Source organism: Heterodontus francisci, chromosome 40 (assembly GCF_036365525.1).
Source record: "Heterodontus francisci isolate sHetFra1 chromosome 40, sHetFra1.hap1, whole genome shotgun sequence".
Classification (NCBI taxonomy): Eukaryota; Metazoa; Chordata; class Chondrichthyes; order Heterodontiformes; family Heterodontidae; genus Heterodontus; species Heterodontus francisci.
The window spans coordinates 4,949,097-4,975,461 of record NC_090410.1 but is presented as its reverse complement, the minus strand read 5'-3'; the positions used below and the strand labels follow the sequence as shown (position 1 = coordinate 4,975,461).

Genomic DNA, 26,365 nt, shown 5'->3' with positions numbered 1-26,365 from the left:
CGACAGTGCGGCGCTCCCTCAGTACTGACCCTCCGACAGTGCGGCGCTCCCTCAGCACTGACCCTCCGACAGTGCGGCGCTCCCTCAGCACTGACCCTCCGACAGTGCGGAGCTCCCTCAGCACTGACCCTCCGACAATGCGGCACTTCCTTAGACTTTAATGTCTATGGATAAGTGAATCCAGTGTCGATTGGTAGATGATTGTTTGGCTCCTCCTATCCCCCCCAACGTTACTGTGGTATCTCCCATTCCTCCCCCCCCCCCCAACCGCGCGGTGGCTTCTCCCCGTTGCCATGGTGATCCGGTTGCCCGGATGCGGCGCGTGCGGTTCGGGGATTCCCGGATGTGGCAGAGAGACCGTGAGAGGAAACTCGGCGGCGGGAGGAGGGTGAGTGAGTGAGGGAGTGAGGGTGGGTCCGGGGCGGGGGGTAACTTCCGGGGATGTGGAGAGCGGGCGAGGGGGGGGGAAGAAGGTGCAAAGAAGGAGGTTTGAGGAGATAGAGGTAGATGAAGACTGGGAATTGGGGGGGGAAGAGGGATGGGGGTGAGTGGGGCAAGGGATTGGGATGGGAGTGGGAGGGGCAAGGGATTGGGATGGGAGTGGGTGGGGCGAGGGATTGGGATGGGAGTGGGTGGGGCGAGGGATTGGGATGGGAGTGGGAGGGGCAAGGGATTGGGATGGGAGTGGGTGGGGCGAGGGATTGGGATGGGAGTGGGAGGGGCAAGGGATTGGGATGGGAGTGGGTGGGGCGAGGGATTGGGATGGGAGTGAGTGAGGCGAGGGATTGGGATGGGAGTGGGAGGGGCAAGGGATTGGGATGGGAGTGAGTGAGGCGAGGGATTGGGATGGGAGTGGGTGGGGCAAGGGATTGGGATGGGAGTGAGTGAGGCGAGGGATTGGGATGGGAGTGGGTGGGGCGAGGGATTGGGATGGGAGTGGGAGGGGCAAGGGATTGGGATGGGAGTGGGTGGGGCGAGGGATTGGGATGGGAGTGAGTGAGGCGAGGGATTGGGATGGGAGTGGGAGGGGCAAGGGATTGGGATGGGAGTGAGTGAGGCGAGGGATTGGGATGGGAGTGGGTGGGGCAAGGGATTGGGATGGGAGTGAGTGAGGCGAGGGATTGGGATGGGAGTGGGTGGGGCGAGGGATTGGGATGGGAGTGGGAGGGGCGAGGGATTGGGATGGGAGTGGGTGGGGCGAGGGATTGGGATGGGAGTGGGAGGGGCAAGGGATTGGGATGGGAGTGGGTGGGGCGAGGGATTGGGATGGGAGTGAGTGAGGCGAGGGATTGGGATGGGAGTGGGAGGGGCAAGGGATTGGGATGGGAGTGAGTGAGGCGAGGGATTGGGATGGGAGTGGGTGGGGCGAGGGATTGGGATGGGAGTGGGAGGGGCAAGGGATTGGGATGGGAGTGAGTGAGGCGAGGGATTGGGATGGGAGTGGGTGGGGCGAGGGATTGGGATGGGAGTGGGAGGGGCAAGGGATTGGGATGGGAGTGGGAGGGGCAAGGGATTGGGATGGGAGTGAGTGAGGCGAGGGATTGGGATGGGAGTGGGTGGGGCGAGGGATTGGGATGGGGGTGGGTGGGGCGAGGGATTGGGATGGGAGTGGGTGAGGCGAGGGATTGGGATGGGAGTGGGAGGGGCAAGGGATTGGGATGGGAGTGAGTGGGGCGAGGGATTGGGATGGGAGTGAGGGGGGGGCGAGTGATTTAGGATGGGAGTAGGGGGGTGAGTGACTGGGGGGGGCGAGGGATTGGGATGGAAGTGGAGGAGGGCGAGGGATTGGGATGGGAGTTGGGCTGAGGGATTGGGATGGGAGTGGGGGTGACGAGGGATTGGGATGGGAGTGGGGGGGTGAGGGAATTGGGGGGCGCGAGGGATTGGGATGGGAGTGGGGGGGTCGAGGGAATTGGGGGGCGCGAGGGATTGGGATGGAAGTGGAGGGGGGGGGTGAGGGATTGGGATGGGAGATGAGGGGGAGGGCGAGGGGATGGGATGGGATGGGGGCTGAGGGATTTTGTGGGGGGTGATGGTGAGTCGGGGAATGGTGTTGAGCTGGATTGGAACTGTTGGTGAATTGGGCATTGAGGGGAGATGGTTTGTATAATCACAAATGAAGATTTTGGTCTTAACCCTTTGTGTGCGCGCAGTGCCAGCTGCAACAAGCTGGGATAAATTGCTCGTTGGCAAAGTTACAAATCGATTGCAATCTATTCAAAGATGTAAAAGCCAAATACTGCGGATGCTGGAAAACTGAAATAGAAAGAAATTGCTGGAAATACTCAGCAGGTCAGGCAGCATCAGGTGAAAGGTCACCAACCTGAAACATTAACTGTTTTTCTCTCTCTACCAATGCCAGGCCCGCTGAGTATTTCCAGCATTTTCTGTTTTTATTTCTATTTAAGAATGTACTGGATTCTGAAACGCATAATGTCGTGAAAAGTAAGAGATCTTTCTGGGCTGATGCAACTGTGGTCATAAATAGTTGACAGGAGCAGAATTAGTCAAAGGGACACGGGGTGGGAGGAAGAGGGTGGGTAAGGGGGAGCGAAGGGGTAGGTGCGGTGAGAAGGAAGGGTCCGGGGAGCAGGGACGGAGGGTGTTATAATCAAGCAGCAAAAGGAGATAGAGAAATTAATGAACTCAAAGAGTGAGTACAGAAAGGAAACATAGAGATGGTGTGGGGAGGTTTGCTAGTACTCCTCAGGAGGGTTTAAACTAGTCTTGCAGGGGGAGGTGGAACCCAAAGTAGTAGTCTTTCCGAAGAGATAGTTGAGGCAAATATAGAGGTTAAAGCAAGCAAGTCCAGTAGGCAGGCCGGGCAGGGACAGGACAGGGAGCGTGGAAGGTCTGGTAGGCTAAACTGCATTTACTTTAATGCAAGAAGCCTTACAGGTAAGGCAGATGAACTCAGAGCATGGATCGGTACGTGGGATTGTGATCTAGCTATTACGGAAACGTGGTTGAGGGATGGGCGGGACTGGGAGCTCAATGTTCCGGGGTACCGATGCTTCCGGCGTGACAGAGGTGGAGGTAAGAGAGGAGGGGGAGTTGCACTATTGATTAGGGAGGATATCACGGCAGTACTTAGAGAGGATATCCCAGGGGGAATGTCCAGCGAGGCCGTATGGGTAGAACTTACAAATAAGAAAGGGGTGATCACTTTGATGGGATTATACTATAGGCCCCCCAATAGTCAGAGGGAATTGGAGGGGCATATATGTAGGGAAATCACAGATAGGTGTAGACATTATAGGGTTGTAATAGTAGGTGATTTTCACTTTCCTAATATTGACTGGGACTGCCTTAGTGCTAAGGGATCAGATGGGGAAGAATTTGTTAAGTGTGTCCAGGATAGTTTTCTGAAGCAGTATGTGGATGTCCCTACTAGAGAAGGGGTTACACTCGACCTCCTCTTAGGAAATAAGGATGGGCAGGTGGTTGATGTGTCAGTGGGGGAGTACTTTGGGACCAGTGACCATAACTCTATTAGCTTCAAGATAGTTATGGAAAAGGATAGGACTGGTCCTCAGGTTGAAGTCCTAAATTGTGGGAAGGCTAATTTCGATGGCATCAGACAGGAACCCTCAAAAGTTGAATGGGAGAGGCTGTTTAAAGGTAAAGGGGTGTCTGGCAAGTGCGAGGCTTTTAAAAGTGAGATAGGAAGAGTTCAGGGCCGGCATGTTCCTGTTAGATGGAAGGGCAAGGCTGGCAAGTTTAGGGAACCTTGATTGACGAGGGATATTGAGGGTCTGGTCAGGACAAAGAAGGAGGCAAATGTCAGGAATAGGCAGCTGGGATCAAGCGAGTCCCTCGAGGAGTATAGGGGATGTAGGAGTACACTTAAGAAGGAAATTAGGAGGGCGAAAAGGGGTCATGAGGTTTCCCTGGCAGGTAAGATAAAGGAGAATCCTAAAAGGTTCTATAAGTATATTAAGAGTAAAAGGGTAGCTAGGGAGAGAGTAGGTCCCCTTAAAGGTCAGTGTGGTAATCTATGTGTGGAGACACGGGAAATGGGCAAGGTCTTAAATGAATATTTCTTATCTGTATTTACAGTGGAGAAGGTCATGGAAGCTAGTGAGTTCAAGGGAGGGAACACTTGGAGCGTATCAACATTACAAAGGAGGTGGTGTTGGAGGTTTTGAAGCGCATTAAGGTGGATAAATCCCCAGGGCCTGACCAGGTGTATCCTAAGAGGATATGGGAAGCAAGGGAGGAGATTGCTGGGGCCCTGGCAGAGACTTTTCTATCGTTAGCCACAGGTGAGGTACCGGAAGACTGGAGGATATCTAATGTTGTGCTTTTATTTAAGAAGGGCAGCAGGAATAAGCCAGGGAACTACAGGCCGGTGAGCCTTATATCAGTGGTGGGAAAGTTATTGGAAGGGATTCTGAGAGATAGGATTTATATGCATTTGGAAAGGCATGGTCTGATTAGGGATAGTCAGCATGGCTTTGTGCGTGAGAAATCGTGTCTCACGAATTTGATTGAGTTTTTTGAGGAGGTGACCAAGAGGATTGACGAGGGCAGGGCGATGGACGTTGTCTACATGGACTTTAGCAAGGCCTTTGACAAGGTCCCGCATGGTAGGCTGGTCCAGAAGGTTAGAACACATGGGATTCAGGGTGAGCTAGCCAATTGGATACAAAATTGGTTTGGTGATAGGAGGCAGAGGGTGGAAGTGGAGGGTTGTTTTTCAGATTGGAGGCCGGTGACCAGTGGTGTGCCGCAGGGATCGGTGCTGGGCCCTCTGTTGTTTGTCATATATATTAATGACTTGGATGTGAATGTAGGGGGCATGATTAGTAAGTTTGCAGATGACACCAAAATTGGTGGTATAGTGGACAATGAAGAAGGTTGTCTAAGGTTAAAACAGGATATAGATAAACGGGGAAAGTGGGCAAGGGATTGGCAAATGGAATTTAATGCAGACAAGTGCGAAGTGATGCATTTTGGGAAGTTAAACCAGGGCAGGACATATACAGTAAATGGCAGGGCCATGGGGAGTGTTGTTGAGCAGAGACACCTTGGGGTGCAAGTACATAGTTCCGTGAAAGTGGCAACACAGGTAGATAGGGTGGTGACGAAGGCGTATGGCATGCTTGCCTTCATCAGCCGAGGCATTGAGTACAAGAGTTGGGACGTCATGTTACAGTTGTACGTAACGTTGGTTAGGCCGCATTTGGAGTACTGTGTGCAGTTCTGGTCGCCACACTACGGGAAAGATGTGATTAAGCTAGAGAGGGTGCAGAAAAGATTCACAAGGATGTTGCCTGGTTTGGAGGGCTTGAGTTAGAAAGAGAGATTGGATAGGCTGGGCCTGTTTTCCCTGGAGCGAAGGAGGCTGAGAGGGGACATGATCGAGGTATATAAAATTATGAGAAGCATAGATAGGGTAGATAGCCAGAGTCTGTTTCCCATGGTAGGGGTGACTAAAACTAGAGGGCATAGATTTAATGTGAGAGGGAGGAGGTTTAAAGGGGATCAAAGGGGTAAATTTTTCACACAAAGAATAGTGGGTATCTGGAGTGAGCTGCCGGAGGAGGTGGTGGAGGCAGGAACAGTAGCAACATTTAAGAGGCATCTGTGCAGGTACTTGAATGAGCAAGGCATAGAGGGATATGGAATATGGGTAGGTGGTGGCGTAGTGGTATTATCACTGGACTGGTATCCCAGAGACCCAGGGTATTTCTCTGGGGACATGGGTTCGAATCCCATCACAGCAGAAGGTGGAATTTGAATTTAATTAATAAATCTGGAATTAAAAAGCTAGTCGAATGATGGCCATGAAACCATTGTCGATTGTTGTAAAAACCCATCTGGTTCACTAATGTCCTTTCGGGAAGGAAATCTGCTGTCCTTACCTGGTCTGGCCTACATGTGACTCCAGACCCACAGCAATGTGGTTAACTCTTACATGCCCTCTGAAATGGCCTAGCAAGCCACTCAGTTGTATCTAACCGCTACAAAGTCTATAAAAAGGAATGAAACCGGACGGACCACCCGGCATCGACCTAGGCACCGGAAACGACAACGGCAAACCCAGCCCTGTCGACCCTGCAAAGTCCACCCTACTAACATCTGGGGGCTTGTGCCAAAGTTGGGAGAACTGTCCCACAGACTAGTCAAGCAACAGCCTGACATAGTCATACTCACGGAATCATACCTTACAGACAATGTCCCAGACACTGCCATCACCATCCCCGGGTATGTCCTGTCCCACCGGCAGGACAGACCCACCAGAGGTGGTGGCACAGTGGTATACAGTAGGGAGGGAGTTGCCCTGGGAGTCCTCAACATCGACTCCGGACCCCATGAAGTCTCATGGCATCAGGTCAAACATGGGCAAGGTAACTTCCTACTGATTACCACCTACTGCCCTCCCTCAGCTGATGACTCAGTACTCCTCCATGTTGAACAGCACTTGGAGGAAGCACTGAGGGTGGCAAGGGCACAAAATGTACTCTGGGTGGGGGACTTCAATGTCCATCACCAAGAGTGGCTCAGTAGCACCACTACTGACCGAGCTGGCCGAGTCCTAAAGGACATAGCTGCTAGACTGGGTCTGCGGCAGGTGGTGGGGGAACCAACACGAGGGAAAAACATACTTGACCTCATCCTCACCAGTCTGCCTGCCGCAGATGCTTCTGTCCATGACAGTATTGGTAGGAGTGACCATCACACTGTACTTGTGGAGACGAAGTCCCGCCTTCATATTGAGGATGCCGTCCATCGTGTTGTGTGGCACTATCACCGTGCTAAATAGGATAGATTTCGAACAGATCTCGCAATGCAAAACTGGGCATCCATGAGGCGCTGTGAGCCATCGGCAGCAGCAGAATTGCACTCATCCACAATCTGTAACCTCATGGCTCGGCATATCCCCCGCTTTACCATTACCATCAAGCCAGGAGACCAACCCTGGTTCAATGAAGAGTGCAGGAGGGCATGCCAGGAGCAGCACCAGGCATACCTCAAAATGAGGTGTCAACCTGGTGAAGCTACAACACAGGACTATCTGCGTGCCAAACTGCATAAGCAGCATGCGATAGACAGAGCTAAGCGATCCCATAACCAACGGATCAGATCTAAACTCTGCAGTCCTGCCACATCCAGCCGTGAATGGTGGTGGACAATTAAACAACTAACTGGAGGAGGTGACTCCACAAATATCCCCATCCTCAATGATGGGGGAGCCCAGCACATCAGTGCGAAAGATAAAGCTGAAGCATTTGCAACAATCTTCAGCCAGAAGTGCCGAGTTGATGATCCATCTCGGCCTCCTCCTGAAGTCCCTAGCATCGCAGATGCCAGACTTCAGCCAAATCGATTCACTCTGCGTGATATCAAGAAATGACTGAAGGCACTGGATACTGCAAAGGCTATGGGCCCTGACAATATTCTGGCAATAGTACTGAAGACCTGTGCTCCAGAACTTGCCGCGCCCCTAGCCAAGCTGTTCCAGTACAGCTACAACAGTGGCATCTACCCTGCAATATGGAAAATTGCCCAAGTATGTCCTGTACACAAAAAGCAGGACAAGTCCAACCCGGCCAATTCCCGCCCCATCAGCCTACTCTCAATCAATTAAAGTGATGGAAGGTGTCATCAACAGTGTCATCAAGCGGCACTTGCTTAGCAATAACCTGCTCAGTGACGCTCAGTTTGGATTCTGCCTGGGCCACTCAGCTCCTGGCCTCATCACAGCCTTGGTTCAAACATGGACAAAAGAGCTGAACTCAAGAGGTGAGGTGAGAGTGACTGCCCTTGACATCAAGGCAGCATTTGACTGAGTATGGCATTAAGATGCCCTAACAAAACTGAGGTCAATGGGAATCGGGGAAAACCCTCCACTGGCTGGAGTCATACCTAGCGCAAAGGAAGATGGTTGTGGTTGTTGGAGGTCAATCATCTGAGCTCCAGGACATCACTGCAGGAGTTCCTCAGGGTAGTGTCCTAGGCCCAACCATCTTCAGCTGCTTCGTCAACGACCTTCCTTCAATCATAAGGTCGGAAGTGGGGATGCTCGCTGATGATTGCACAATGTTCAGCACCATTTGTGACTCCTCAGATACTGAAGCAGTCCGTGTAGAAATGCAGCAAGACCTGGACAATATCCAGGCTTGGGCTGATAAGTGGCAAGTAACATTCGCGCCACACAAGTGCCAGGCAATGACCATCTCCAACAAGAGAGAATCTAACCATCTCCCCTTGACATTCAACGGCATTACCATCACTGAATCTCCCACTATCAACATCTTAGGGAACCAGAAACTGAACTGGAGTAGCCATATAAATACCATGGCTACAAGAGCAGGTCAGAGGCTAGGAATTCTGAGGCGAGTAACTCACCTCCTGACTCCCCAAAGCCTGTCCACCATCTACAAGGCGCAAATCAGGAGTGTGATGGAATACTCTCCACTTGCCTGGATGGGTGCAGCTCCAACAACACTCAAGAAGCTCGACACCGTCCAGGACAAAGCAGCCCGCTTGATTGGCACCCCATCTACAAACATTCACTCCCTGCACCGCCGACCCACAGTAGCAGCAGTGTGTACCATCTATAAGATGCACTGCAGCAATGCACCAAGGCTCCTTAGACAGCACCTTCCAAACCCGCGACCTTTACCAACTAGAAGGACAAGGGCAGCAAATGCATGGGAACACCACCACCTGCAAGTTCCCCTCCAAGTCTCACACCATCCTGACTTGGAACTATATCGCTGTTCCTTCACTGTTGCTGGGTCAAACTCCTGGAACTCCCTTCCTAACAGCACTGTGGGTGTACCTACCCCACATGGACTGCAGCGGTTCAAGAAGGCAGCTCACCATCACCTTCTCAAGGGCAATTAGGGATGGGCAGTAAATGCTGGCCTGGCCAGTGACGCACACATCCCATGAATAAATTTTTAAAAAAGATATGATTGGTATAGATAGGTATTATGGACGAGGTGGGCCGAAGGGCCTGTTTCTATGCTGTACGACTCTATGACTCAAAGATTTTTCTGAGTGAATCGAGCGTGGTAGCTGAGGCAATGGAACCATTAAAACAGGAGGGTGAGTTGATTAGAGGATACAGGCTCGGATAGAACTCCTCAATGGAAAAGGGTAGATTATCAGATGGGCCTAGAACTAGCAGAGGTACAAGAAAATGGTGAAACTTACAGGGATTCATGTCAGAACAGGAATTGTAATACAAAGGAAGAGTGTTAATCTCATTCGAAGAGCCCACCACAGTCACGTTGGGCTAAATTGTTTCTTGGGTGCTATATGTTCCTAGGGACATATGGTGTGTGACTCTGATACCTGACTGAAGCAAGATGCACACCCTCGGAGTGAAATGAGACTGCATCATCATGTCAGGGTCCTGTGGGCAGCCCATACTGCTGGCTGGCCATTCCCAAGCTGGCAAAAGACACCAACATGCAGTTACTGCTGTACGAACAAACTACAGGGCCTGCTCCACCATTCAATGAGATCATGGCTGAACTGATTACTCCACATTTCCACCTACCCCTGATAACTTTCCACCCCCTTGCTTCTCAAGAATCTGTCTACCACTGCCATAAAAATATTCAAAGACTCTGCTTCCACAGCCTTTTGAGGAAGAGAATTCCAAAGATTCACAACCCTCTGAGAGAAAACATTTCTCCTCATCTCTGTCTTAAATGGGTGACCCTTTATTTTTAAACAGTGACCCCAGTTCTAGATTCTGCCACAAGGGGAAACATCCTTTCCACATCCACCCTGTCAAGACCCCACATAATCTTATATGTTTCAATCAAGTTGCCTCTTACTCTTCTAAATTCCAGCGGATAAAAGCCTAGCCTGTCCAATCTTTCCTCATAAGATAGCCTGCCCATTCCAGGTATTCGTCTAGTAAACCTTTTCTGAATTGCTTCCATCGCATTTACATCCTTCCTTAAATAAGGAAACCACACTGTACACAGTACTGCAGATGTGGTCTCACCAATGCCCCGTATAGCTGAGGCATAACCTCCCTACTTTTGTATTCAGTTCTCCTCGCGATAAACGATAACATTCTATTAGCTTTCCTAATTACATTCTGTATCTGCATACTAACCTTTTGCGATTCATGCACTAGGATACCCAGATCCCTCTGCATCTTGGAGCTCTGCAATATCTCACCATTTAGATAATATGCTTCTTTTTTATTCCTGCCAAAGTGGACAATTTCACACTTCCCCACATTATACCCCATTTGCCAAGTCTTTGCCCACTCACTTTACCTAACTACATCCCTTTGTAGCCCCTTACATCCTCTTCACAGTTACTTTCCTATCTAAAATAAAAGCAAAATACTGCGGATGCTGGAAATCTGAAACAAAAACAAGAAATGCTGGATTCACTCAGCAGGTCTGGCAGCATCTGTAGAAAGAGAAGCAGAGTTAACGTTTCGGGTCAGTGACCCTTCTTCGGAACTGACAAATATTAGAAAAGTCACAGATTATAAACAAGTGAGGTGGGGGTTGGGCAAGAGATAACAAAGGAGAAGGTGCAGATTGGACCAGGCCACATAGCTGACCAAAAGGTCACGGAGCAAAGGCAAACAATATGTTAATGGTGTTTTGAAAGACAAAGCATTAGTACAGATTAGGTGTGAATATACTGAATATAGAACATCAGCAAGTGCAAACCTGAAGAAAAACAACCTGAAAAAAACAGTGGGTAAGCAAACTGAACAAACTAAGATGAAATGAAATAAATGCAAAAAATGTAAAAAGGAATGCAAAAAAAAGGAAGAAAAAATAACTAAAAATGACTAAAAATGAAAGTAAAGTGGGGGGCTGTCATGCTCTGAAATTATTGAACTCAATGTTCAGTCCGGCAGGCTGTAGTGTGCCTAATCGGTAGATGAGATGCTTTCCTATCTATCTTTGTGTCATCAGCAAATTTAGTAACCATACCTTCGGTCCCTTCATCCAAGTCATTTATATAAATTGTAAAAAGTTGAGGCCCCAGCACAGATCCCTGTGCATCTCGTTGCATCTTGCCAACTACAAAATAACCCATTTATGCCTACTCTGATTCCTGTTAGCTAGCCAATCTTCTATCCATGCCAATATGTTACCTCCTACACCATGAGCTTTTTGTTTCTGCAATAACCTTTGATGTCGCACCTTATCAAATGCCTTCTGGAAATCTAAGTACAATACATCCACTGTTGCCCCTTTATCCACAGCACATGTAACTCCATTAAAAGCCTCCAATAATTTGGTGAAACATGATTTCCCTTTCACAAACCTATGTTGACTCTGCCTGATTACCTTGAATGTTTCTAAATGCCCTGCTATACCGTCTTTAATAATAGCTTTGAACATTTTCCCTAAAACATATGTTAAGCTAACTGGCCTGTAGTTTCTTGCTTTCTGCCTCCCTCCCTTTTTGAATAAAGGATTTACAATGGCTATTTTCCAATATAACAGAACCATCCCGAATCCAGGGAATTTCAGAAAATTAAAACTAACACTTCAACTATTTCATTACCACTTCTTTCAACACCCTAGGATGAAGTCCATCAGGGCTCGGGGACTTGTCAGCCTGCAGCTCCAACAATTTGTTCAGTACCACTTCCCTGGTGATAGTAATTTTCTTGAGTTCCTCCCTCCCTTCCATTTCCTGACTTACAGCTAATACTGGGATGTTACTTGTATCCTCAATAGTGAAGACCGATGCAAAATATCTGTTCAATTCATCTGCCGTCTCCTTTTATTATCCATTATTAATTCCCCGGACTCACTTTTTATAGGACCCATGCTCACTTTGTTAACTATTTTTTTAAATATCTATAGCAACCCTTACTATCTGTCCTTCTATCTCTAGCTAGCTTTCTGTCATACCCTAATTTTACCTTCCTTATAATCTTTTAGTCATTCTTTGCTGTTTTTGATATTCTGTCCAATCTTCTGACCTACCTCCCTTCTTTGCGCAAATACAGGTTTAATACTATCTTTAACTATTATAGTTAATCACAGATGGCAGGTCCCACCCTTGGAATTTTTCTTTCTCGTTGAAATGTATCTATTCTGTGTATTCTGAAAGATCCCCTTAAATGTCTGCCACTGCATCTCTATTGACCGATCCCTTAACCTAATTTGCCAGTTCACTTTAGCTAGCTCTGCTTTCATGCCCTCATAATTGCCCTTATTTAAGTTTGAAATACTAGTCTTGAACCCAGTCTTCTCTCCCTCTAACTGAATGTAAAATTCAATCATATTATGATTGCTGCTATCTAAGGGTGCCTTAACTATGAGGTCATTAATTAATCCCATCTCGTTGCACAATACCAGGTCTAGTATAGCCTGCTCTCTGGTTGGCTCCAGAATGTAATGTTCCAAGAAATTATCCTGAAAACATTCTCTGTACTCCTCATCTAGGCTACTTCAGCCTATCTGATTTTCCGGATTATATGTAGGTTAAAATCCCCCATAATTATTGCTGTACCTTTCTGACAAGCTGCCATTATTTCTTCCGTTATACCCCGTCCTACAGTGTGGTTAATGTTAGGTGGCCTGCACACCACTCTCACAAGTAACTTCTTGCCTTTATGATTTCTCATCTCTACCCAAACTGCTTCTACATCCTGGTCTCCTGAACTTAGGTCATCTCTCTCTATTGTGCTAATACCATCATTAATTAACAGAGCTACCCTCCTCCTTTTCCTAGCTTCTTGTCCTTCCTAAATGCCATGTACCCTTCAATATTCAGGTCCCAATCTATGTCATCCTGCAGCCTTGTCTCTGTAATGGCTATCAGGTCGTACTTATTTATTTCTATTTGTGCTCTCAGTTCATCTGATTTGTTTCGAATGCTATGTGCATTCAGATACAGAGCCTTTAATTTTGTCCTTTTATTATTTTTGTAACCTCTAGCATTATCTGTTGATTTACTCTTAGATTTGTAAGCTCCGTCCCTTCCTGTCACGATCTGTTTATCATTTCCCATATTAATACCTTTCTCTCTTGCCTTGTCTCTACTCCTTGATTTACCATATCTTCCCAAATCTGATCCTTTGCCCCCACTATTCAGTTTAAAACGCTCTCTACTTCCCTAGTTATGTTGCTCGCTAGAACACTGGCCCCAGCATGGTTCATGTGTAGACCGTTCCAACGGTACAGCCACCATCTTCCCCAGTACTGATGCCAATGCCCCACGAACCGGAACCCACTTCTACCACACCAGTCTTTGAGCCACGCATTAATTTCTCTAATCTTATTTGCCCTATGCCAATTTGCACGTGGCTCAGTTAATAATCCAGTTAATTTGGTGCCTAGTTCCTCATACTGACTATGCAGAACCTCTTTCCTTGTCCTGCCTATGTTGTTGGTACCTACATGGACCACGATGACTGGATCCTGCCCCTCCCACTGTAAGTTCCTCTGCAGTCCTGAGCAGATGCTCGAACCCTGGCACCGGGCCATCAACGCAGCCGTCTGGACTCTCGCTGTTTGCTGCGGAGAACAGTGTCAATCCCCCTCACTATGCTGTCCCCTACTACCACTACATTCCTTTTTTCTCCCTCCACTTGAATGGCTTCCTGTACCATGGTCAGGTTGCTCATCCACCCTGCAGCCCCCACTCCCATCCAAACAAGCTGAAAGAACCTCAAACCTGTTGGACAGTCGCAAAGGCTGAAGCTCCTGCCCTCTGAGTCCTCTTACTTGCCTCAGCTGCAGCCACACTCTCCTGTCCCTGACCACTGACTAAATCAGAAGACCCTATCCTGAGGGGTGTGACCGCCTCCTGGTACAAAGTGCCCAGGTAACTTTCCCCCTCCCTGATGTGTCGCAGTGTCTGCAGCTCGGACTCCAGTTCAATGACTCTGAGCTGAAGCTCTTCGAGCTGCATTTACTGTAGACGTGTTTGCCCTGGATCACACTGGCATCCAGGAGCTCCCACATGCTGCAGCCGTGACACATCACCTGTCCTGCCATCCTTAATGTGTTTTAATTAACTACTTAATTATTTTTATTCAATTTTTTAAAATATATTTAGCTTACCACTAGTTCCTTTACTATTTTAAAAGTTAGGATTGGAATGGACCATAATCACTTACCAGATATTCACCAAACAGGTAGCTTCTTCCCAAACCAATCACCTACCTGCTTGCCTGTGATGCCACAGCTTACCAGGTACTCACCAAACAACTCCTTCCACTGCACCAAAGCAAGGACTAAGTACTGGAGGGTTAAAAGAGTACAAAAAAATGGAGCACCTCTGCCCCCTTCACTGAACTCGCCACTCACCAAACTCGAATCTCCACACTCAACTTTTAATCTGCACTCTGTGAGTCTAATAGACGTTACCAATGATAAAAAAGCTTTGCCAATACTAATAAACCTTACTACTATTAATAAACCTTACAAATACTGATGAGCCCTAATAATACTCTGTACAGCTAATGTATTAAGTTGTCCTAATTTGAACTAATACACTCACTAGTGGTCTCTCTCTCACTGTATTATAAAATTTGCTTTAGTTTTTAGTTTACATGCTAATAAATCGATCAAGTGTTATGCTACAACAAAAACAAGAAATGCTGGATTCACTCAGCAGGTCTGGCAGCATCTGTGGAAAGAGAAGCAGAGTTAACGTTTCGGGTCAGTGACCCTTCTATGTTTGATTTAAATTTAGTTAAAAGCTTACCAGTACACTCACCCCGTTGGCTCTCTGTGTTTCCCTGCTCTCACTGTCGATTGTGATGTAATTTTTCAATTTTTCCCTGCTCCGCTCCTGTTGCTCCCGCCGTGCTCCTCTCTGTCACTCTGTCTGTCTCCTGTGTGTGTATTCAGTTGTTCAGAGGGCTACAACAATTGCAATGGAATTGACAGCCTGGCTATCCGTACCATAGGCCAGAATGTTGTGTTCCTGGTTGTATGTAACAGCCTCAAGGGGCTGAATGGCCTCTCGTGCCTGTGTAACAGGCTCGACGAGCTAAATGCACTGCTTCTGATTCTGTGAAATAGACTCAAGGGGCAGAACAAATTCCTGTTCTCATGTGACAGGCTCGGGGGCGGGGGGGGGGTGGATGCTGGATAGCCGACTCTTTTCCTATGAAAAAGACTTGATAGATTGAAAGGCCTCTTCAGCCTTTCATGATTAGGGCGGCGCAGTGGTTAGCACCGCAGCCTCACAGCTCCAGCAACCCGGGTTCGGTTCTGGGTACTGCCTGTGTGGAGTTTGCAAGTTCTCCCTGTGACCGCGTGGGTTTCCTCCTACAGCCAAAGACTTGCAGGTTGATAGGTAAATTGGCCATTGTAAATTGCCCCTAGTGTAGGTAGGTGGTAGGGAATATGGAATTAACGTAGGATTAGTATAAATGGGTGATTGCTGGTCGGCACAGAGTTGGTGGGCCGAAGGGCTTGTTTCAGTGCTGCATCTCTCTATGACTCTATGAAAATACAAACTAACCTAGAGTTCAACAGTCAAAAACTTTCACTGCCTCGAGTGGAATCTGGGTTTGATATAATATTTTGATGCCTTCAGTTGGAGCTGTGCGAATTCATGTACCTAGAGAGAGGCAGAACTAAATCTGTCTAGATCGGGTGTCACTTAAGTGTTACACAAAATGTGTGCTGTTTGTATTTTATGGTTATAACCTGAACCGATGAGCTAGGAGGAATCGTGATGAGGAAAGAGGAATGCAAATCGTGGAATTACCGGGAGAGTGAGCAAAGCAGTGCAGTTAAACAGTGTGCATGGTGGAATACTGGGTGTGGGAATGGGAATACGGTCTGAAGGAGAAGCTTTAGAAAGGTAGATGAAGGAAAGATATTTATTGGGAGTTGATCGAAAGCATGAGCTTGCATTTTTATAGTTTTTCTGCCCTCAGGATGTCCCAAAGCGCTTTACAGCCAAAGAAGTACTTTTGAAGTGTAGTCATTGTTATAATGTAGAAAGCGCGGCAGGCAATTTGCACACAGCTAGCTCCCACAAGCATTGATGTGGTAATGAGCAAATAATCTGTTTTAGAGATGGTTGAGGGATAAATATTCGCTAAGACCCTGGGACGAGCTCCCCTGCTGTTCGAATAGTGGCTGTGGGATCTTTTAGGTCCATCTGAGAGGGCAGACAGGGCCTCAGTTGAACGTCTCATCTGAAAGGTAGCATCTCCGACAGTGCAGCACTCCCTCAGTACTGCACTAGGAGTGTCAGCCTAAATTATGTTCCTAGAATGGGACTTGAACCCATGACCCTCTGACTCAGAGGTAACAGTGCTATCACTGAGCCAAGTCTGGCATAATAAATCAATAAAAGCTCAGTCTGAGCTATGGTGAATGGCTGTATAATATTCCCTTGAGGTGAGGAGGTTCAGCAGATGATCTAATTGAGGTTAAAATAATGGGAATTGACAGGGTCTGATAAGGGAATCTGAACAAGGGGACAGCATTTTAAAATGTAAATTAAGCTGCCTAAATTTGAATCCATAAAAGAGCCTTCACATAAAATAGCGAGAATGCTGTCGATGCTCAATGCAGAGTTGGTGCAGGTGCTGAAAAGATGATGGGAAGTCGTGGATATAGAGAAAAGGTAAGAGAATTGCGATTAAAAGAATTGAGCTGCAGTGACTGGCAGAACAGGCTTGATGAGCTGAATAGCCTACTATTCCTATATTCCTGAAGGAGCGGTGAGGTTAAAAAAAAAGGAATGAGAAGGAGAGCTGAGAGATTTAGAGCAAGGGAACTGAGCCTCAGAGGCAGAAGGGAACAGTGGAAGCGGGAGGTAGAGAGGTGGGGGATGGTGCAGGGGGCAAAAAGGGAAAATAATGAAGTGAAGATGGGGCAGAAAAAGAGGATGAAGTGGAGGCAGAGAGAAACATCTACTCCTCTGTGCTCTCCACTGCTGCCTCGCTTGTTTGCAGCAGATTCTGTTTGTCTTTGAAGATTTCTTATGCCCTTTTCCCATCCATCTCTGTCCTTATCTTGTCAGTTTCTTATCTTGACTGAGTTATGTATCAGTGAATGTGTCCAAGATTCTGTGTGAACTGCAAAGATGCAGTACTGAACACCGTGTTTCATTCCCATAGTCTTTGTTTAAAACCTGGAGCTGCAGGTCCTAACAGATCTAACTTGGTGTTCTGCATGAGTATTTAACCATCAAATGAGGGACAAGAGCTTAAATACCCCTCTCCAACCCTGCAGGCCCACGAAATTCAAATAAAGCAGGACAGCAAGTGAGAAATCCAAGTGCAAATACGAGCAGTTCTCAGACTAGTTTCCAGGGTTCTTGTGGGCCACACGTGATAGGACATTGCTAGTCCATGCTTACAAAATGAAAAAATAAAGCAGGCGGAAAGCTACAAATATGAATTATAATTGAACTGCAGGGAATTTAAATATTCCAGGTTTAAAATCGTGGACAAGATTGCCACCTTTAATTGGTGAACTTTGGCAGTGTCTTGAGAGAGGCCCAGTCTGAACACAACAAACATTGGTGATTTATGGACAACTGGGATGTAACTTTAATGACCAAGGTGGGGAGGAATGGCTGATGTTTTACTGTGTGAAATGAAAGGGCTCGAGTTAGTGCAGCTGTGCCTGGGGTGGGGCATCTCACAATGTCTGAGTGGCTAATATTAAGTGGTAGGTGGGTAACGGTCCCTTGCCTGGGTGTCTGTTCGCATTAAAATCTGAGGGTCTGGTGGGTGCTTCCGTTCATCTCCTGGCAAGGTCACTAAACTAGAGGTTTCCCGAATGGTAATTTTTTTGTTGTTGTTTAACTTTGCCCCATCTGACTTTTTGCCGTTGTCTTCAGACTGGAAATCTTTGTAACAAGCAGCTGCAAATCACAACATCATTGCGACGTGTTTGAAACCATTGTGCTAGTGTGCAATGATAGCCTCCATTATAAGGTGCAGCCCTGCTGTGTGTGTGCCTGTGAGGGGAAGAGCAAGGGAAAAGGACCACATTAATCCCCACTTACAGGGTGTTGCCTAAATATGGAACATTTTCCTAATTCATTCCAAACGTTCTAAATTCCTATGAGGGTGAGGTCAACTTTTCTTCCTTCGGGTCTGATTTATATAAACTAAAAGCTGAGAACCTCACACTGACTGAGATGATATCTGGCTTTTGGTGAGCAAACATGCTTAGCTATGTGTTTTTGTTGCTGTGCAAGGTTTTATAGTTTCTCTGCTCAGTATGATTTTGCAGCCTGACTGATTTCACCCCTGGCCCCTTTTCCTCTCTGACCCAGGAGCATTGAGGCTAATTGCAGCCCCAATTTACCGTCTACCTGAGATTGGCTTAGTCAGCACAGTGGGAATTATACCATGGGCTGCCTTGGTTTTAGTACTGCGTTAAGTAGAGATTATACCCACAGCCTTCAGGAAGTTTGGTGCGATATAGGAGCAGTTGACTGGATTAAGAATTATTCGGTAACCGGATCAGCTTCCTCTGTCATCTGATGTTTTCTGGCCATGAGGGCAGGCAAGTAACTGGCTGTTAAAGCAACAGCATGCTCCCTTGTGGCAAACTGCCTTCCCTTGGTGGCACAGCCAAGATTGGGGCGATTGCTTCAGTCTGTTGCATAGACCCCACTCCCTTTGCCACATCCTTCAGATACTCTAAAGCACTTCACAGCCACTGAATTGCTTTTTGAAGTGCAGTCATGTTTTGTAGAAAAATGTGCAGCAAGTTTGTACACAGCAAGATTCCATAAGTGACAAACGTGATTAATGAACAGTTGACTGACTGAAGGACGAATGCTGGTCAAGACAACAGAAGAACTTGCTGCTCTTTGAACAGTGCCAAGGGATCTTTGAGGTCCATTTGCCCAGGCAGCTGGGGCCCAGCAGTGTCTCATCTGAAAGATGGTATTTCTGAAAGAATATGCTGCACTTCCTCAGTGTTCCTTTGATGTGCTGGCCTAGATTGTCACCTCAAATCCTGGAGTGTTGCATCGAGCGTACAGGCCATTTGGCCCACTTGTCCATGCCAGTGTTAATGCTCCACATGCACCTACTTCATCTTATCCTATTGGCACATCCTTCTATTCCTTTCTCCCTCATGTGTTTATCCAGTTTCCCCTTAAATGTTTCGATACTATTAACCTCAACCACTCATTGTGGTAGCGAGTTTCACATTCCCGCCACACTCTGGGTAAAGAGGTTTCTCTTGAATTCCCTGTTGGATTTATTAGTGACTATCTTGTGTTTATGGCCACTAGTTTTGGAATTCCCTCACAAGTGGAAACATCTTCTCTACACTGACCCTATCAAACCTTTTCATAATTTTAAAGATTTCGATCAGGTCAGCCCTTGGTCTTCTCTTTTGTAGAGCGAAGAACCAATCCTGTTTACCCTTTCCTGGTGAGTATTTCTTTAGTTCTTGTATCGTCTTTGTGCAACATTCTCTGATGGAGTCCAGAACTGTGCACATTATTCCAATTGTGATCTAAGCGGGGTTCGATACAAGTTTAACATAACTCTGCTTTTCAGTTCTATTTTTCTAGAATGAATCATAAAAAGTTTACGGCACAGAAAGAGGCCACTGGCCCAACATGTCTGCGCTGGCTGAAAAATGAACCACCCAGCCTAATCCCAGTTGTGTTTGTTTTTTTAATGGTTTTACTTTTAGTGATTTGTGTATCTGTACCCCTACATCCAGTTCTTCCTTTTCCATATTCTATCATTCTTATTATCCAAGCAGTATGTGGCCTCCTTATTTTTCCTACCAAAAAAGCGCCACCTCACAGTTATGTGTGTTGAAATTAATTTGCCAATGAGTTGAAAGCTCAACTTTCTGACTCAGTTATCAGTGCTATGACTGAGTCAGCTAACTCTGAAATATGAGTGCCTATGTCTTCCCATGGTAACACTGTACTGCCAGGGATTTGTAACTAGAGATCAACATGACATTCGATGCGCCCTTTTTTTTCAAGAGTGAACACCTGAATTGATAAATGGCTCTCGTTTATTTTTCTTTGGGAGCAATCATACCTGCACAGCAAGCAAAGCCAGTGTGGTGAATGGAGGTAATGGCGTTTTGATTATAGGGAGGCTGGTTGGTTTGGGACAGCAGGCTGTTAAAGGCTTGAGTTTAATCTCCCTATTGTTTACATTCACCACATTGCCAGACAGCCTTAGATAACATGTCCATGAAATGTACTGTCACGTCAGGCAGCAGCAGTAGAGGTCTGGGGAACTCGGATCAGACCTTAGAAGAATCCGTGTCTTCGGCATCCATTTACTTTAGAGCTGGGTTTAAATTGCACCAAAATAAAAGGCTTTTTCAGTCCAACACTGGAGTCAGTTAAGCTTAATGTGTTTTATTTAAAAGCACCTGTAGTTAATATTTTTCAGGACTTTTCCCCCTTACTTTCTCCTCTCTGTTAGTGTAGGATTCCGGCAGTGCTCTTTGCATTCTCTATACAGCTTAGAAAGTGTCAGTGACCCACTCGACTGCATAGGGCAGATCTAAACCTGACATCTTCACTTGACATCTACGGTATAATTTCTAGCACAAGATTGCTAGATTTTGATCAGGAGATTGAACCCTGGCTGATGCTCTTTGCCCCTAGCTGCCCTGCTGTAACACCTGATGCTGACTGGGTATTGAGTATTGGGGCCTTCCAGTCTGTATAAGTCAATAATAGACTGAATGTGGCTCAGCCATTAGGTAGCGACTATCTTATACTTATGATCCCGAGTTTTGGACTACCCCACAAATGGAAACTCATTTGTGTTTTTTGGTAGCATTTTTAGCATTAGGGGTCGTTCGGGGGCTGTGGCCCATGTCTCTGGCCCTTTGCTTTAAAGGTTGGATGCCCCTGTTTCTATGGTATCAGAGCAGTGAGACTGAGCTGTCAGCCTACTACAAAATCAGGTCAGTGTGATATGAGCCACCAGCACTGAAGCCAGAACTCTGACTTAGCCAGAAACCTAAGAGCTACTCCAGCTGCACATTAGCATTCTGACAATCCAGAAAACTCTACAGAAGAGCCTGCCAGCAAGGCAATCTCCCAGTGTCACTAATTCGGGCTCTGGCTGTCGAATGCAGGATAAGTCATTGGCTGCTAATCCAGGGTTGTTGCAGTATATATATTGGGCTGCAGGAACTCTCTGGGCACTTGTTTGTGGGGCATTTCTGTGGTCTGGAGTACGTCACTGCACCAGCCTCCTCCAGCTCCACTTTTGCAGGGCTCGAACCCCCTCCTGTATTTTGATGGAAAAACTGAGGGCCACACAAGCAAAGCATTGTCTGTGACTCTGCCACTGAGCTAAGGGAGTCGAATTCAGCAGTGTAAATACCGGAAGCTGCTCACGGATGCTGGCCTCCCCAGTATCCAAGCACCCCAGTGTAAAAGCAGCTTTTGCCTTGCTGGTGGAAGTGCTGTTTCTCTCATCTGTATCTCATTTTATAAAGCAATCATTTCGCTAATCTAATTAAAGAAGTCAGGGCTATTTCGAGAAGAGCTTTCATGTGATATCTGGAGCGTTGCAGCTTTAATCAGTAGTTGTGTGGTAGCTACAGTTCATGTGTGGGTGTTTTGCTTCTCCAGATGCCCGTCCCTCCCTCTGACCTAAGATGGTCAGTTATATTTAATTATTTTTGCTGCAGTGTCCCCTGTTGTGCACACTTTTTTCTGCAGTTGAAAAGATCAAACAGCTGAATGTTTGGGTGGAAATGGGCAGTACAAAGCTTTATTCACAAACACATGTAACACTCTTCTCCCCATTCCCAAGTCACGCCCATGTGTGGTTCAGCTCGTTCTTGGCTTGGTTTCGAGCTGCAAACTTCAGTGATCCTGGAAGATCTGTTGAGCGATGACTGAATGTCTCAAATGTGCTCTCTGCACAGTTCCACAAAGCGAGCTGATGCTTAAATATTTTACTCATTAATTTTAGTTCCTGGTTGTTTTATTTAACCCTGTCAATCACAAGATCCTGTCCCCTCACCTAGTCGCAATTTTCTGTCATCCTGATTGCTTAGTCTCTCGTCAGAGAAGGAAAGTTATCTCTAGCTATTCTCCACTACCAACCAGCACTTTAAACCCCTCTCCCCTGCCCCATTCACCCTCGCCTCCCACAAGTCTGTGTTCTTGAACTTCTTTATCACTAAAATTGAGACCCTCCGTTCAGCTACCTCTGCTGCTTCTACCCACCTTTCTGCTTAAGCACAAATCCAAACCCCTACACCCCAGTAGGTTCCCTCTGCCATGGACCCGTCCTTCTCTCCCACCTCACCTTCTGCCCTCTCCAAGCACATCGTGTCCATGAGCTCCACCTCTACTCCCTTGATCCTATTCCCACGAAACCGCTGATCCCCATATTCCCTTGGTCCCCATGCTAGCTGATATCGTGAATGGTTCTCTCTCCTTGGGTATTGCGCCTCTCCATTTCAATATTGCCATCATCACCCCATCCTGCAAAGGCCCATCTACAACCCCTCTATCCTTGCAACCACTCCATATCCATATTGCCTTTACTCTTCAAAGTTCTTGAAGTGGTGTCTCCTCCCAAATCCAAGCCTATTTTAGCAGTCACTTCATGTTTGAATCTCTCCAGTCAGGTTTCTGCTCATGCCACGCCCTAAGATAGCACCAAAAGGTCACATGACATGCTATGAGTGTAACCGTAGTACATTATCTGCACCTGTTAGCCACACCATTGTCCAGTGCCTTGGACGTTTTTGCTATGTTCAAAGCACTATATAAATACACACTGTTGTTGTGTGTGCCTTGACCTCTCTGTCACGTCCATACTGTGAGCACACTTCCCTTTGGTACTAGGCTACAGGGAGATGTGTGGTGTGATTTTAAGATGCATCAGGAGAGCAGCGGTCTTGGGCTGCTTTCAAGACTTGGCCGATAGAAGAGAAAAGGAACCCCTCATTAAATTAATTTTGGCTGGGATCATGCAATGAGGTGCTGCAGCTGGTCTCCTTAAAATCTGCCTGGGTTCCTGCTGATTGCTGCTAGAAGTAGATGTTGAGTGCGGAAGGACTGGGCTCAGATGTAATTGCCAGCTCCCCGCAGTTGATTTTGTATATCAAACCTCATACATAATGGCCTTTTAGCTGTGGTAACAGAGAAACGTTGTGCTATAATGCTGCAGGGAGCTAGTGCCTTCAGGAGGCAAGAAAATTGCCAAGAGAGAAAAGGATTAGACTGTTACTATTTTTTCACACCTGTCCCATTAAAGACAGATAATTACTCATCAAGTGTTAAATCTCCAGTAGGTGTTAAAGTTACTCAGCATTTAACAAAATTAGCACCAGGAGCAGGGACGGTTCTTGCGTTTTGAATGGCTTGGTGGCATTTCATCAGTTTCTGATGAGTAGGTGTTGCCTTCAGTGCCTAATGACACACATTAGTGAGTCTGACCACTGGGATTGCTGATCTGAGAGTGGCTCAGGCATGTAAAATGGAGCCTTGGAAAGTTTTAAGTGTGATCTTTCTTAGCTGTTGACACTTGGCTCTGAGTCAGAAGTAAGTGTCACTATCTATGCCAGGCATGGTGTTTTAAACCATGGGGTCTTTTGTTTGAACCCTCTTGATCACAATCTAGCCTGATGGTCAGGGATTGCTGCATCGACGGAGGTCTGATGAGATGCAAAAGATCCCATGGTACTTTTTCAAAGAGCAGGGGGTCCTGGCTAGCATTCATCATTCAACCAATATTCAAACTGAAATGTGTGGGTATACATATCAGGAGAGGATTGACAGGCTGAGTCTCTTTTCTCTTGAAAAAGGAAGGCTGAGTAGTGACCTAACAGAGGTCTTCGAAATTATGAAAGGTTTTTTTTATTCGTTCAGGGGATATGGACATCTCTGGCTTTGCCTGTATTTATTGCCCATCCCTAATTGCCCTTGAGAAGGTGGTGGTGAGCTGCCTTCTTGAACCACTGCAATCCTTGGGGTGCAGGTATACCCACAGTACTGTTAGCGAGGGAGTTTCAGAATTTTGACCCAGCGACTGTGAAGGACAGTCAGGATGGTGTGTTAGATCTAGCTCTTGGCTCTAAAGGGATCAAAGGATATGGGGCAAAAGCGGGAACAAGCTACTGAGTTGGATGATCAGCCATGATCATAATGAATGGCGGAGCAGGCTCGAAGGGCCGACTGGCCTCCTCCTATTTTCTATGTTTCTATGGCTTGGAGAGGAACTTGCAGGTGGTGGTGTTCCCATGCATCTGCTGCCCATGTCCTTCTAGATGGTAGAGGTCATGGGTTTGGAAGGTGCTGTTGAAGGAGCCTTGGTGAGTTGCTGCAGTGCATCTTGTAGATGATGCATGCTGTCGCCACGAGAGTTGGTGGTGGAGGGAATGAATGTTGAAGATGGTAGATGGGGTGCCAATTAAGCGGGCTGCTTTGTCCTGGATGGTGTCTAGCTTCTTGAGTTTTATTGGAGCTGCACCCATTCAGGCAAATGGAGAGTATTCCATCACACTCCTGACTTGTGGCTTGTGGAGTCATAGAGTAATACAGCACAGAAACAGGCCCAGGCACTGGGGAGTCAGGAGGTGAGTTACTCGCCGCAGAATTCATAGTCTCTGACCTGCTCTTGTAGCCACAGCATTTAAGTGGCTGGTCCAGTTCAGATTCTGGTCATTGGTGACTCCCAGGATGTTGATAGTGGGGGATTCAGCGATGGCAATACCATTGAATGTCATGGGGAGATGGTTAAATTCGCTCTTGTTTGAGCTGGTTATTGCCTGTCACTTGTGTGACGCGAATGTTACTTGCCACATATCAGCCCAAGCCTGGATGTTGTCCGGGTCTTGCTACATATGGACACTGGCTGCTTCAACAACTGAGGAGTCATGAATGGTGCTGAACATTGTGCAATCACCAGCGAACATCCCCACTTCTGACCTTATGATTGAGGGAAGGTCATTGATGAAGCAGCACTACCCTGACGAACTCCTGCAGTGATGTCCTGGGACTGAGACGATTGACCTCCGACAACCACAACCATCTTCCTTTGTGCTATGTCTGACTCCAACCAGTGGAGAGTTTTCCTAAAAGCAAAATACTGCGGATGCTGGAAATCTGAAACAAAAACAAGAAATGCTGGATTCACTCAGCAGGTCTGGCAGCATCTGTGGAAAGAGAAGCAGAGTTAACGTTTCGGGTCAGTGACCCTTCTTCGGAACTGACAAATATTAGAAAAGTCACAGATTATAAACAAGTGAGGTGGGGGTTGGGCAAGAGATAACAAAGGAGAAGGTGCAGATTGGACCAGGCCACATAGCTGACCAAAAGGTCATGGAGCAAAGGCAAACAATATGTTAATGGTGTGTTGAAAGACAAAGCATTAGTACAGATTAGGTGTGAATATACTGAATATTGAACATCAGCAAGTGCAAACCTGAAGAAAAACAACCTGAAAAAAACAGTGGGTGAGCAAACTGAACAAACTAAGATGAACTGAAATAAATACAAAAAAAGATTGTAAAAAATGTAAAAAGGAATGCCAAAAAAAAGGGAAGAAAAAATAACTAAAAATGAAAGTAAAGTGGGGGGCTGTCATGCTCTGAAATTATTGAACTCAATGTTCAGACCGGCAGGCTGTAGTGTGCCTAATCGGTAGATGAGATGCTGTTCCTCGAGCTTGCGTTGATGTTCACTGGAACACTGCAGCAATCCCAGGACAGAGATGTGAGCATGAGAGCAGGGGGGAGTGTTGAAATGGCAAGCAACCGGAAGCTCAGGGTCCTGCTTGCGGACTGAGCGGAGATGTTCCGCAAAGCGGTCACCCAGTCTGCGCTTGGTCTCCCCAATGTAGAGGAGACCACACTGTGAGCAGCGAATACAGTATACTACATTGAAAGAAGTACAAGTAAATCGCTGCTTCACCTGAAAGGAGTGTTTGGGGCCTGGGATAGTGAGGAGAGAGGAGGTAAAGGGGCAGGTATTACACCTCCTGCGATTGCAAGGGAAGGTGCCCTGGGACGGGGACGAGGCAGTGGGGGTAATGGAGGAGTGGACCAGGGTGTCGCGGAGGGAACGATCCCTTCGGAATGCTGACAGGGGAAGGGAGGGGAAGATGCGACTGGTAGTAGCATCACGCTGGAGGTGGCGAAAATGGCGGAGGATGATCCTTTGGATATGGAGGCTGGTGGGATGAAAAGTGAGGACAAGGGGAACCCTGTCACGGTTCTGGGAGGGAGGGGAAGGGGTGAGGGTAGAGGTGCGGGGAATGGGTCGGACACGGTTGAGGGCCCTGTCAACCACAGTGGGGGGAAATCCTCGGTTGAGGAAAAAGGAGGTCATATCAGAAGCACCGTCATGGAAGGTAGCATCATCAGAGCAGATGCGTCGGAGACGGAGAAACTGGGAGAATGGAATGGAGTCCTTACAGGAGGTAGGGTGTGAAGAAGTGTAGTCGAGGTAGCTG

The 26,365-nt window shown here is 47.1% G+C and overlaps 1 protein-coding gene across 2 annotated transcripts in view; it reads left to right on the top strand.

Moving 5' to 3' along the window:
* The first annotated feature begins 309 nt into the window (after positions 1-309).
* The window catches only part of LOC137352993 (serine/threonine-protein kinase PAK 4-like), a 135,882-nt gene continuing 109,826 nt past the window's right edge, over positions 310-26,365 (top strand). The window contains exon 1 of one of the 2 annotated variants that reach the window (XM_068018861.1): positions 310-388. The gene's annotated coding sequence lies outside the window, so the exon portion shown is untranslated. The remainder of the gene's footprint in view (positions 389-26,365) is intronic. The other variant, XM_068018859.1, reaches the window with a different exon arrangement.